The 11,176-nt window shown below is 42.8% G+C and overlaps 1 long non-coding RNA gene across 1 annotated transcript; it reads left to right on the top strand.

Moving 5' to 3' along the window:
* The first annotated feature begins 5,665 nt into the window (after positions 1-5,665).
* On the top strand, positions 5,666-6,838 carry LOC130273572 (uncharacterized). Its single transcript, XR_008844049.1, has 3 exons — positions 5,666-5,760; positions 5,849-5,951; positions 6,717-6,838. It is a non-coding gene; the product is annotated as an uncharacterized LOC130273572 (long non-coding RNA).
* The last annotated feature ends 4,338 nt before the right edge of the window (positions 6,839-11,176 follow it).

The raw sequence follows: 11,176 nt of genomic DNA, 5'->3' as shown, positions 1-11,176 counted from the left end.
CACGCTATAAACCCTGTGAACGTGTACACACACGCTATAAACCCTGTGCACGTATACACACACGCTATAAACCCTGTGCACGAATACACACACGCTTTAAACCCTGTGCACGTACACACACGCTATAATCCCTGTGCGTGCACACACACGCTATAAACCCTGTGCACGTATACACACACTATAAACCCATGTATACACGCTATAAACCCTGTGCACGTATACACACGCTATAAACCCTGTGCACGTATACACACGCTATAAACCCTGTGCACGTATACACACACTATAAACCCTGTGCACGTATACACACGCTATAAACCAGGGGTCTCAAACTCCCGGCCCGTGGGCCGCAAATGGGAATTGGAATGAAAGTTTGTGGCCCGCACCAGGGATGTGTGATTTGTATCGCCCGACGCCCGGCACATGCAGTTCCGGGCGCCGGGCAGGTGGTTTCTTCAGGCACTTAGCCCTGCTTCAGGCAAGCAGCGCTAAATGCCAGAAGGCTTCACTTACCCCGCCCTCCTCCTCCCTGTCTTCGGTTGGCCGGCCGGCCAGCCCGAGTCTGATGTTCGCAGTCCGAGTCCGCAGACCTGCACAGGAGGACGCCAGTGACGTCACTTGTCAGGCCGCCGCCGGAGAGGAGCGCAACGCAGGACAGGTAAGTGTGTCTGTGTGTGTATCTGTCTGTGCATGTGTGGGTGAGAGTCGGGGGGGGAAACGACAATGCTACCTAATGTGGGGAACCTGCTTCTACCTAAACACATGTAAACATACTATAAACCCTGTGCATGTATACACGCTATAAACCCTGTGCACATATACACGCTATAAATCCTGTGCACGTATACACGCTATAAACCCTGTGCACGTGTACACACGCTATAAACCCTGTGCACGTATACACACGCTATAAACCCTGTGCACATATGCACGCTATAAATCCTGTGCACGTATACACGCTATAAACCCTGTGCATGTACAAACGTTAAACCCTGTGCACGTATACACACACGCTATAAACCCTGTGCACGTATACACACGCTATAAACCCTGTGCACGTATACACACGCTATAAACCCTGTGCACGTGTACACACACACTATAAACCCTGTGCACGTACACACACGCTATAAACCCTGTGCACATACACAAGCTATAAACCCTGTGCACGTGTACACACACGCTATAAACCCTGTGCACGTACACACGCTATAAATCCTGTGCACGTATACACACACGCTATAAACCCTGTGCACATACACAAGCTATAAACCATGTGCATGTATACAAGCTATAAACCCTGTGCATGTATACACATTATAAATCCTGTGCACATGAAAACACATGTATGTGTGTACGCAATAAACACTGAGCAATGTATTGATGGAAAAAAAATTAAACTTAATGAACAGGGAGTAAAAAGAAAAATATACAGCTAGACAAATGTTAAAGGTGTACTCTGGTGGAAAACTTTTTTTTTTAAATCAACTGGTGTCAGAAAGTTAAACAGATTTGTAAATTACTTCTATTAAAAAAAAATCTTAATCCTTCCAGTACTTATTAGCTGCTGAATACTACAGTGGAAATTCTTTTCTTTTTGGAACACAGAGCTCTCTGCTGACAATCTCTGTAACTGTCCAGGGTAGGAGAAAATCCTTATAGCAAACATATGCTGCTCTGGTCAGTTCCTAAAATGGACAGAGATGTCAGCAGAGAGCACTGTGCTTGTGACTCAGCAGAGAGCACTGTGTTCCAAAAATAAATTCCTCTGTAGTATTCCGCAGCTAATAAGTACTGGAAGAATTAAGATTTTTTAATAGAAATAATGTACAAATCTGTTTAACTTTCTGGCACCAGTGGATTTAAAAAAAAAAAAAAAAAAAAATTCCACCGGAGTGCCCCTTTAACCTGTTGGGGACGAAGGGCGTATGCATACGCCCTTGTGTCCATATCTATCAGCAGGCACCCCGTGCAAATGCCCAGGGGGGTCATTAGACCCCCCCCCCCCATGTCGGCGATCGGCGCAAATCGCAAGTGAATTCACACTTGTGATTTGCGCCGATTCCGTGTCATTACGGGTCTATGGTGACCAGGAGTTTAAGGGGGATCGTGGGTGTCTAAGACACCCACGATCCCCTTAAAGCGATGGGAGTGAGTTGGCATGGGTGCCATCCCGCCTATCCCTGCCATTGGTGGTCTACACGCGACCACCAATAGCAGATCGGGGGCGGGGGGGGTTTACTTTAGTTTTTCCCGTCCTGCCCACCCACAATAGGCGGGCCAGAACGGGAAAAACGAAGAGGAGCGGCGACGAAGATCACTTACCCGTCCGGAGGCAGCGGAGCGACGGTGATCTGCGGGTGGCGTGCGGCAGAAGAGGACGGCTCCCTGAATGCAATGGAAGCCGGTGAGTTGCCTAGCAACATCTAGAGGGCTACAGTCTGAGACCACTATAGTGGTCTCTAGACTGTAGCCCTCCAGATGTTGCAAAACTACAACTCCCAGCATGCTGGAATTTGTAGTTTTGAAACAGCTGGAGTTCTACAGTTTAGAGACCACTGCACAGTGATCTCTATACTGCCCTCTAGATCTTGCAAAACTACAACTCCTAGCATGCCCACACAGCTGTTTGCTGTCTGGACATGCTGGGAGTTGTAGTTTTGCAACATCTGGAGGTCCACAGTTTGGAGATCACTGTTCAGTGGTCTCTAAATTGTAGCACTCCAGATGTTGCAAAACTACAAATTCCAGCATGCCCAGACAGCAAACAGCTGTCTCGGCATGCTGGGAGTTGTAGTTGCGTACCTCCAGCTGTTGCATAACTACATCTCCCAGCATGCCCTTCTGTGATCAGTACATGCTGGGAATTGTAGTTTTGCAACAGCTGGAGGCACACTGGTTGGAAAATACTGAGTTAGGTAACAGAACCTAACTGAAGGTTTTCCAAACAGGGTGCCTCCAGCTGTTGCAAAACTACAACTCCCAGCATGTACTGACAGACCGTGCATGCTGGGAGTTGTAGTTTTGCAACAGCTGGAGGCACACTGGTTGGAAAATACTGAGTTAGGTAACAGAACCTAACTGAAGGTTTTCCAAACAGGGTGCCTCCAGCTGTTGCAAAACTACAACTCCCAGCATGTCTGGTCTGTCAGTACTTGCTGGGAGTTGTAGTTTTGAAACAGCTGGAGGTTTGCCCCCCCCCCCCCCCCCATTTGAACGTACAGGGTACATTCACACGGGCGGGTTTACAGTAAGTTTCCTGCTTCAAGTATGAGCTGCGGCAAATTTTTCACCGCAGCGCAAATTCCTAGCGGGAAACTCACCGTAACCCGCCAGTGTGAATGTACCCTAAAAACACTACACTACACTAACACCTAATAAAGGGTAAAACACTACATATACACCCCCTTACACTGCCCCCCCCCCCCCCAATAAAAATGAAAAATGTATTGTACGGCAGTGTTTCCAAAACAGAGCCTCCAGCTGTTGCAAAACATCAACTCCCAGCATTTCCGGACAGCCACTGACTGTCCAGGCATGCTGGGAGTTTAGCAACAGCTGGAGGCACCCTGTTTGGGAATCACTGGCGTAGAATACCCCTATGACCACCCCTATGCAATCCCTAATTTAGTCCTCAAATGCGTATGGCGCTCTCTCACTTCGGAGCCCTGTCGTATTTCAAGGAAACAGTTTAGGGCCACACATGGGGTATTTCCGTACTCGAGAGAAATTGCACTACAAATTTTAGGTGGCTTTTTCTCCTTTTACCCCTTATGAAAAGGAAAAGTTGGGGTCTACACCAGCCTGTTAGTGTAAAAAAAATAATGTTTACACTAACATGCTGGTGTTTCCCTTTACTTTTTATTTTCACAAGAGGTAAAAGGAAAAAAAGACCCCCAAAATTTGTAACGCAATTTCTCCTGAGTACGGAAATACCCCATATGTGGGCGTAAAATGTTCTGCAGATGCACAACAAGGCTCAGGAGTGAGAGTGCACTGTGTACATTTGAGGCCTAAATTGGTGATTTGCACAGCGGTGGCTGATTTTACAGCGGTTCTGACATAAACCCAAAAAAATAAATACCCACATGTGACCCCATTTTGGAAACTACACCCCTCACAGAATATAACAAGGGGTACAGTGAGCATTTACGCCCCACATTTTCTTCATTTACACATCCGATTTTAACAAAAGGTTGTCAAACACCTGTGGGGTGTTAAGGCTCACCGTACTCCTTGTTACATTCCTTGAGGGGTGTAGTTTCCATAATAGTGTGCGATGTGGTTTTTTTTTTTGCTGTCCTGGCACCATAGGGGCTTCCTAAATGGGACATGCCCCCCAAAAACCATTTCAGAAAAACTCACTCTCCTAAATCCCATTGTTGCTCCTTGGCTTTTGAGCCCTCTAGTGCACACGCCGAACACTTGACATACACATGAGGTATTTTCTTACTCGAGAGAAATTGGGTTACAAATTTTTAGATGATTTTTTTCCTTTTACTCCTTGTAAAAATTCAAAAACTGGGTCTACAAGAACATGCGAGTGTAAAAAATGAAGATTTTGAATTTTCTCCTTCATTTTGCTGCTATTCCTGTGAAACACCTAAAGGGTTAACACACTTACTGAATGTCAATTTGAATACTTTGAGGGGTGCAGTTTTTATAATGGGGTCATATGTGGGGTATTTCTAACCAGAAGACCCTTCAAATCCACTTCAAACCTGAACTGGTCCTTGAAAAATTCCGATTTTGAAAATTTTGCAAAAAATTGGAAAATTGCTGGTGAACTTTCAAGCCCTCTGATGTTTTCCAAAAGTAAAAACATGTCAACTTTATGATGCAAACATAACGTAGACGTATTGTATATGTGAATCAATATATAATTTATTTGGAATATCCATACTCCTTATAAGCAGAGAGCTTCAAAGTTAGAAAAATGCAAAATTTTCAAATTTTTCATGAAATTTTTACATTTTTCACCAAGAAATGATGCAAGTATCGAAGAAAATTTACCACTAACAAAGTAGAATATGTCACGAAAAAACAATCTCGGAATCAAAAAGTAAAAGCATCCCAGAGTTATTAATGCTTAAAGTGACAGTGGTCAGATTTGCAAAAAATGCTCCCGTCCTTAGGGTCATAATGGGCTCCGTCCCCAAGGTTAAGCTTAGATACCTTGGCTGTGCAGGCGGCCTCGCAAGAGAGGATTAGATACACCAGCTGAGCAAAAGCAAAACAGGCTGCGAGCAGCTGAGGAGAATGCCAATTACACATGAAAGACAACTGTGCCCGAGGAGAGAGAGAGGGCTATATACCATAGTATACAGCCTATACATACCTATACACTCCTACAAATTACCCCATAGTATAAAACTTATACATACCTATATACTCCTACAGATTACCCCATAGTATACAGCCTATACATACCTATATACTCCTACAGATTACCCCATAGTATAAAGCCTATACATACCTATATACTCCTACAGATTACCCCATAGTATACAGCCTATACATACCTATATACTCCTACAGATTACCTCAAAAGTTTCATGATGGCTGTCAATAATAACTCCAGAAACATTAAGGTGACTTACACCTTTGATTACCATCAGGTGGATTTTCTTGATATTACACTACGACGAGATGGTGAGGGATGGATCCAGACAGACGTTTTTCTCAGGAATACCGCAGTTAACAGCTATCTTCACACATCATCATCACACCCAGTATCAACGATTAACGCCATACCTACAGGTCAGTTATTGCGCATGAGACGAATATGCTCACAAGAGGATGATTTTGAAAAAAGAGCATTGGAACTTAAACACCGTTTCCACAACAGGGGATACAGCAACAGGAGCATCAAAAAAGCACATGTGCGAGCAAAGAGTGTAAACAGACGTCTACTCCTACAACCAAGTAATCGAAATACAGATAACAATCAGGTACATTTAATTATCAGCTATTATTCTAGGTGGGAGGAGATGTGCAAGTGTATCTAAAAATACTGGCCAATTTTAACAATGGATCCGGTACTAAACAAGTATATTTCCCCTACTCCAAGCATTACCGCAAGAAGATACCAGAACCTGAGGGACCTATTAGTTCAAAGCGAATATCGTGAAGAACCTCCGTATAAGAAGTTTGGTTCTAAGGGACCCAAGTGGGGATGTATACCTTGCGAAAGATGCGTTTCATGTCCCAACATAGTAAGCACAGAAAACTCTACGGACAGCTCTGGAGAGAAAATCTATAAGATCACGCAACATATTACGTGTTCCACTTGGGCAGTGGTATACTATGCAACGTGCCCCTGTGAGATCTACGTTGGATTAACAACCCATGAGGGACATTCGGTTGGCTAGGGACACGGATAGGTGTTAGGACCTTTAACTGGTCACGAGACACTTTTTAAAATTTCATGATGCAGACCCAGCTCTGTTGAGAATTCGGGGTATCGATAAGATACAGAAGGGTCTAAGAGGAGGAGATATAGCCAAACGATTGGTGCAATTTAAATCTCGTTGGATATATAAATTAAAAATAATTGTACCCATGGCCTGAACAAAACCCTCTCTTTTTCACCTTTTATATATCTGGCATCTCTGCAAGTAGATCATTCCTTTTCCATTCCGTCATGTGGGTTTTTATTCTTTTAATATGTATATGTTGTGAATTTTAACTTATCCTATCTTATTTATGTTTTCTAGATACATCTTCAGCGATATTGCATACATGCATTATGTGTATCTGAGCATCCTGGACGAAGATGGCCACACCATACAATCGGACCATATACTTTGGGACAATCGTTCCGGTTTATTGTTCTTTCAAATAATAATTTTATATTTTTTCAAGGGACTATGACCATACCAGTAGAACTCATCTCACTTGTTAACATTCCTGTTGTAATTTATATTCTATGTAGTTATTTTATTGATCATTATGGATTTTTCCATTATTGACCAATAGATACACTTTCTCTATATTTATGTTACACGTTTTTCATGTGTAACTATTTATATACCATATATAGTCACATTATCACAAGTACACATTTTTACATGATAGGATGTACTTATATGTGTGTCCATGGACCAATCCATACACATTCACTTCAATCTGCAGGAACACACGCACATTTTCACGATTTTATTGTTTTGGTTTGCAATTCACCATCACGTTTGGTATTCCCACACACATTCCTGCAGTTTATTTCTTAATAGAGGTACAATTACTTTTACATGTTGGAATATGTGCAGCATGCAACTGATATGGAGATTTGTAGTTACTGGATGTCTTGCTTTCTGTGTCGGTTAGGCATGACATATGATAAGTATGATGTATAAGATGTTGTTCATACAATAATTTACTTTTTCACAATTGTAATTATATGAGACTATTGCATTTATGTTTATGCTGCAAAAACTTCATCTAATTTTTCACTCTTTTTCACATCTTTTCATGTTCTAGGACACATTTCTTTTCTCTGTGCACTTGCACTCCTCTTTCTGTCCTAGGATGATATTATCTTAAACATTGTAATTGAGTGTATGGGCATGTGTTTGCCCATGGTACGATGATGTCATCAACCGTAATGTTAACTTGCAACCAATAGAGGGTGCTTCATCCATATACTTACTGTTGTATAGTCCCTGTATGTCCCATAGATGCCGCTGATTCAGCGGCCCTCACGATCCCTCTCACGCGCATGTTCCGGGTATTGAGCCAGAAGAAGCACAGTATGGTGTGAAATGGACGTCGCTCATTGCATGTGAATTTGCACTTCTTTTTACACCTGCTTGAATAAAAAGAAGCCTGAAGCTACATTGGTGAGCTGCCGCCTACTTTCTTTCTTCTTTTGAAGTATATAACAGTTGTTTGGACTTTGGTATGCTGAGCACCACCACAGGTTAAAAACAAGTGACTGTGATACAGACCTCGGCACAGGATTTCTGCATCACTCCATAGTAACCACAGTAGTGCCAGTTGAGACTCTTTTTTTAAGCACAATGTGGGCACGTGGTCCCGTTACTACGCGACGGTTTATCACGTGGCCACAGCTCCGGACCTGGCATGATGACTAACTGTTTGGTCATCTGGATGGGTGGAGCGGTGTTCTCCCTTGTTGGCTGGCTCCAGATGCGGCGGTCATGACGGATTTGTTACACTGCCCACGCTAAGAGCAACCAGGTATTCAGCTGTAACATATTCACAATTTAGAAACACATTCTCTGATTGGACAATATAGGCCATAAATATTTACCACCCCCTTGAACAAACCACTCCCGGAAGAAGGACGCAGGTCCAAAACAGTCATAGGGGTGAACGTCTCCCAGCCGCGCCCTTTATTTACACATGTGGGTAACTTGTTTGCTGATTCACTGCCATGTTACTATCTGCAATTTATGCACTTTGTAAATGTTATACATGTACTTTATTTGGGATTCAGCACTTTATGATTACCATGCTGCTATAGACAGTTCCCTAACCCACATCAGTGGGCTGGTTTTATGAGCATATATTCTCTGTTGAGATTGCGGCTCAGGAGATTTCCTCTGTTGTCAGATGCCATTCCTGTTTTATATGTGTGATTTTAATCAATGCAATTTAGTTTTGTTTGCTTTACTTTTGTGTCTGCCACAGTTCCTTGTATAGGTATAGCAGATTACCCCAAAGTATACAGCCTATACATACCTATATACTCCTTCAGATTACACCACAGCATACAGCCTATACATACCTATATACTCCGACAAATTACCCCAGCCACAGCAGGAGCAACCATAGGCCAGCACAACACACACTCACCAAACGTTTTCCCCTGTAATGCCTGCCCAACCACCAAAAGGGTGGGCGGCAGTCAGGGCAACATTATCAGCCTGCGAGACAGCCGCAGCGGTACCCGACTCTTAACCTCCCAGCAACAGTGCACTAAAAACACAACCCCCACAGGTGGTGGCTGGCTGAGCATGCAACCAAGAGGCAGCCAGCGGGGCAACTCACTAATAAGCTCCCGAGCCACGGGGCTCCGCTACAATGAGTGGCCTGCCAGAGTGCCAGATAGTGGCAGGAGACAAACACAGCACACCACCACCCTCCATGCCCCTGTTCCCCAAAAACGGCGCCTACAGGTACAGGGGGAGTTCTATAGCCCCACCTGGAGGTGCTGGGGCGTTAAACCCCATGCCCCTCGCAAAAATAAAGCCTTAAAGGGGTACTCTGGTGGAAAACATTTTTTTAAATCAACTGGTGCCAGACAGTTAAACAGATTTGTAAATTACTTCTATTAAAAAATCTTTACCCTTCCAGTATTTTTTAGCAGCTGTATGCTACAAAGGAAATTATTTTCTTTTTGAATTTCTTTTCTTGTCTTGTCCACAGTGCTCTCTGCTGACACCTCTGTCCGTGTCAGGAACTATCCATAGGTTTGCAATGGGGATTTTCTCTTGCTCTGGACAGTTCCTGATATGGGCATCAGGTGTCAGCAGAGAGCACTGTGGACAAGACAAAAAAGAATTTCAAAAAGAAAAGAATTTCCTCTGTAGCATACAGCTGCTAAAAAGTACTGGAAGGGTTAAGATTTTTTAATAGAAGTAATTTACAAATCTGTTTAACTTTCTGGCACCAGATTTAAAAAACAAATTTCCACTGGAGTTCCCCTTTAACAGGCTTAAAACTTTTCTAATTCTTACCCAAATACAGCAAGGGTTTCCTAGTAATGTCTCTGCCAGATTCCAACATTTGCTTAGCTTGCCCAGTCGCCAAGTTTACTGCCAATAAAGCATTTATGAGACCAGCTGAGATCCCTACAAATGTGCAAAATCTACAGGCCCATCTGCAATATCTGTGGGCAAATGAGCTACAGGTTGCCATACAGAACCTGTGTGCCTCCATGCCCAACTGTATCTGATCTCCTCCAGGTTAGAGGGTGCACATTGGGGTACTAGAATCTCCTTTAAATTGCACATTTTTCCCAATAAACTTATGTTTTCACTCTATTAGTGTTATCACTTACATATATCATCATCACAATCACAAATAAAGGTTTCTTTTCATTCCAACAACTCCTTCTGTGCTTTTACTTCTTCTCGATGAGTGCATATTAGAAAAGCTGTAAAATCTGCGTATAATAAATAAAGCTTTAAACATAACCAATATGTCACAACATACTACATTTTATCATTTTTTAGAAGTTGTTCCAAAAATTTTCTAGACATTAGTACAAAAAATTGTACACAAAGGAGACCAGAGTTCAATTTTTGATTCATAATTTTTCATTTATATTAAGAATTGTATTTAACTAAATATGCATAGGGGATGAACATTATTAACCAGTCAGTCAATGTAAGGGGGCAAACCTTAAAGGGTTATCCAGCATTAGAAAAACATATTTACTTTCTTTAAAACTGCATCACACCTTTCTCCAGGTTGTATAAAGTAATACAACTCAGCTCCATTCTTTTCACAGTGCCGGAGATGCAATGCCACACAAACTGAAGATTTTCTAATTCCGGGTATCCTCTTTAATGTTTCTGAACTTTAGTAATAGCTAATAATATTTTCTGCTTTTACAGATCCAGCTGACTTCAATACAAAGTGCGACGGCACATTATCAATGTACTGCAGTGTGCCAATGTTCTGTGACTCTAGTAGATGAGCGGCAATGTACTGTGAACATCACCATTCACTGGTCAAGTAAATGTATTTCGTATCGGTGTGAGGAGCAGTAATTCTGTATCCATGACTGCTCACTTACTACATTCGCTGGTGTGGTGTCCTGGTGCCGTGTTGCGTACCGTGCCTAGAGTGGTGGTCCCCAGGGTCAGAGTGACTACGCTCAGGTAGGGTCCCCCAGGTGGGACAGCCCCTAGTCACCTCTTCTCTACTCTAATTCTACAGTCTTAATATATGTATATATTTAATAATAACGTATATTTAATATTATGTATAGTACTTACCTTGTTTGGCGTCGCAGGACCTTCGGTCATGTGACCATGTTAATATCCTCTATGGTATGTTGGAGGACCTTTGGAGGTCCTTGGGTCACATATTGCCCATAATCCTTTGTAATGGTGATTGACACGAGTATTGGACCAATTAGCACTAGTCCAGCCCCTGCCCATATAAGGGAGCTGTAGCCAATTATCACTCTCTTGGGTTGCTGCTC

Source organism: Hyla sarda, chromosome 1 (genome assembly GCF_029499605.1).
Source record: "Hyla sarda isolate aHylSar1 chromosome 1, aHylSar1.hap1, whole genome shotgun sequence".
NCBI lineage: Eukaryota > Metazoa > Chordata > Amphibia > Anura > Hylidae > Hyla > Hyla sarda.
The sequence above is the reverse complement of the archived record's forward strand: the minus strand, read 5'-3'. Positions and strand labels throughout refer to the sequence as shown.